Here is a 3,924-nt window from a genome sequence, read left to right as displayed (position 1 = left end):
AACATGTGAGTATAAAGAAATGAAATGAGGAAAATCGCAAAATTGAAAATTAAAAATATTGCAAAAAGAAAGACAAAATAATTTTCGTTAATTTGAACCATTCACTTATTTATAGCACAACACAGGCTTACTAGTCAACCCTCTTTTAACCAATTACAATCCATGGTAACGAGGAATGATCCATCAAATAAAACTTTGGGAACATGGTACTCCGAATGCCAATAATACACAGAAATAATACACATATAAATATTAATGCATATGTATATGTAGATAAATATAAATGTATTTGTATATAAATATAAATGTACATGCATATAAATGTATATGTATACACACATAAATGTATATGTATTTAAATATAAATGTATATGTATATAAATATAAATGTATATGTATATGTATATAAATATAAATGCATTTTATATAAATATAAATGCATATGTATATGTAGATAAATATAAATGTATTTGTATATAAATATAAATGTACATGCATATAAATGTATATGTATACAAACATAAATGTATATGTATTTAAATATAAATGTATATGTATATAAATATAAATGCATATGTATATGTACATAAATATTAATGTATTTTATATAAATATAAATGTACATGTATATAAATGTATATGTATAGAAACATAAATGTATATGTATTTAAATATAAATGTATATGTATATAAATGTATATGTATATGTATATAAATATAAATGCATATGTATATAAATATGAATCGATATGTATATGCATATAAATATCAATGTATATAAATATAAATGTATATAAATATAAATATAAATGCAAGTGGATATAAATATAAATGTATATGTATATAAATATAAATGCACATGTATATAAATATAAATGTATTTGTATATAAATATAAATGTACATGTATATAAATGTATATGTATATAAACATAAATGTACATGTATATAAATATAAATGTATATGTATATAAATATAAATGTATATGTATATAAACATAAATGTATATGAATATAAACATAAATGTATATTCATATAAATATAAATGTATATGTATATAAATATAAATGTATATAAATATAAATGTATATGTATGTAAATATAAATGTGTATGAATATAAACATAAATGTATATTTATATAAATATAAATGTATATGTATATAAATATAAATTTATATTTATATAAATATAAATGTATATGTATATAAACATAAATATATATGTACATAAACATAAATGTATATGTATATAAATATAAATATATATGTACATAAACATAAATGTATATGTATATAAATATAAATGAATGTAAATATAAATGTATATGTATATAAATATAAATGTATATGTATATAAATATAAATGCATATGTATATAAACATAAATGTATATGTTTATAAACATAAATCTACATGTATATAAACATAAATGTATATGTATATAAATATAAATGCATATGTATATAAACATAAATGTATATGTATATATACATAAATCTATATGTATTTAAACATAAATGTATGTATGTATATATATATATATATATATATATATATATATATATATATATATATATATATATATATGGCATTTCTTTGTATCTGTATAATGTTACCAAAGCATTTGCTACATGCAGTCCAAGCAGGATGTGTCATGTATTCAGAGTGCTCGTAATAGCTCACCTCTGTTGTCTGTTCACGGACACCCTGGGATCTTTAACATCCACCAACAAATATCAGCAGACAAGATATCCAGCTTAACGTCCATCCGACGGACGGCACACACATTTATGAAACACCCTGCTCGTGAAAACCAGGGTGACAGCTCCGACGCAGGCTGACCAAGGCTGCAGTCAGCTGGAGCATCCAAGGGAGGAGGGTGGAATGAAATTAAAAGGGGAATGAAATTCAAGAGGGTGCGTTTCTTAAAAAAGCACATCAAACGGCTGGAGACGAGGTGCTTCTGCGAGAACACTTTCTGCGAAAACACTTTCTGTGAGCACACTTTCTGCGAGAAAGGAGAGGGTCAAATAAAATTCTATCCTCTTATGTCGGAGTTTATGTATTTAAGGCGCGTGGACTCAGATGATAAAATTCACAGCCAAAATAATCCGAAAAAATAAAATACACCACCCTTGATCCTTTTTACAGTTTACACCACTTATATATCACGTTCAATTACTCTCTCTCAGATGAATGAAGTTTAAGTTTTATATCTGAGACCATGGTCTGGTCCATTCAAAAGACTCAAGGATTCTTCATATGCTAGCATTTGTTATTTTTGGTCGGTTGGATTCTAGCGGGGGCGAAATTATACCTATCGAGGAGGGGGGGGTTCCTCCCCCCCCCCCCCCCACACACACACAAGGCTCCCCCACCTCGTAGCCATGGGTCTGTGCTGGACATCTCTGAAGTGAGTGTGTGTATCTCCAGGTCATCCTGAGAGTCCGTACAAGTAAACACACACTGTTTCAAAAGTAACAGAACACTGAAATAAATACTTGTGTTTCATGTGTTTGTTGATCTTAAAATTAAAAAGTTTGTTTACTTCCAGGTATCATTGATCGCTCAAGTGAGATACCTGACATGTCTTTGTTGCATTTACAAAATATTTTTCAAGGAAATACTTGTCTTTTTGCACAAAAGGTGTACGTGTATATGTGTGTAATATATATATATATATATATATATATATATATATATATATATATATATATATATATATATACATATGTACTCATGGAGGATTATCCTCTGAAATACAATGTTATGAATATCGACAAAGGTACAAGAATAAATAAGTGAGATAAGGATTAAGTAGTCGTCACACGCAGGCTGATGGAGGTGTCTATGTTTGATTTAGCGATCGCGATGAATTTAAAGCGTCCAATGAATCTTTCAAACCGGCGACCATCACCGGATCCACAAGGCATCGTCGGGTGTGTAAAGGCTCCGTAACGGCTCGCTCGGTGACACGACCGGGGAGTTCATGGCTCTGGGAAGTCTCGGGGGCATGACCGGGGGTCACATCCCGTGGGGAAAGCTCGGTAAAGCTCAAGTCGCGTTTGTTTCATTTCGCGCTTCAATCCAAACATTGTCCTATCCAGCAGGAAAGTTTACTCTCTCTCCGTGGATTTTAAACGTTCCCGCACTGGACGCACGTGCCAAGCACCGCGTGCGGACGCACCACGTGCAACCACGCACCACGTGCACCGCCTGGCTCGCTCTCGACGGTCACCCCCCTTTCTCCCCCGCTAATTGGAACAAGCTGCGCCTGGCTCGCCATGGCTTTGCCCCCCCCCCCCCCCATTCAAGCAGCACCTCGTGTTATTAATGTTATTCCTTATTTATTTAGTTTTCTACTCAGCCGCAGAATTACAAACGAGCGTACGCTGTACGCACGCTCACGTACACACACTCGTCGCCGTACCCTAACCCACCCTGACAACAACCCGGCGCTCTGAGAGCCGGAGGGGACGGCTCTGCAAACTGGTCGCCGTTACGCATCTCCTCGAGGCACCCGAGATGGTTTCTGGCAAAAGGCGCGCTTACCTGTACGACGCGGCGCGCAGCACGGAGCGCGCCCGACCCGTGTCGCGTCCGTCCGTCGGTGGCGCGCTTTTCGGAGCGCACACCTGGGCCGTGCACGGCGCGCACCTCTCGTACGCGTCGTACGAGGTCCCTTCCGTACGTTTCGCGCCTTTTCCTCGGGCTCGGCTCATGCGCCGCAGTTTCCGCGCCGCGACCGATCGTCCGGCTGGGCGGAGGGCGGGAGGGCACCGAAGAAAAGGGGGAGAATCTGTGGGAGGTGGGGGCACGGAAGAAAGGGATGTAGGCGGGCGCGGAAGGCAGAGGGATGGAAGAAAAGGAACGGCAGAGCAGAGTAAGGGAAGGTAAAGAAAGTTGTGAGCGAAGGTATGTGTC

General features: G+C 35.4%; 1 protein-coding gene across 1 annotated transcript in view; it reads right to left on the bottom strand.

The window, feature by feature from the left end:
* LOC137433900 (zinc finger protein GLI2-like) overlaps window positions 1-3,684 on the bottom strand; it is a 303,950-nt gene extending 300,266 nt beyond the window's left edge. The window contains exon 1 of the mRNA XM_078785944.1: window positions 3,553-3,684. The gene's annotated coding sequence lies outside the window, so the exon portion shown is untranslated. The remainder of the gene's footprint in view (window positions 1-3,552) is intronic.
* Window positions 3,685-3,924: the final 240 nt, after the last annotated feature.

Source organism: Myxine glutinosa, chromosome 10 (assembly GCF_964187855.1).
Source record: "Myxine glutinosa chromosome 10, kmMyxGlut1.1, whole genome shotgun sequence".
Classification (NCBI taxonomy): Eukaryota; Metazoa; Chordata; class Myxini; order Myxiniformes; family Myxinidae; genus Myxine; species Myxine glutinosa.
The sequence above is the reverse complement of the archived record's forward strand: the minus strand, read 5'-3'. Positions and strand labels throughout refer to the sequence as shown.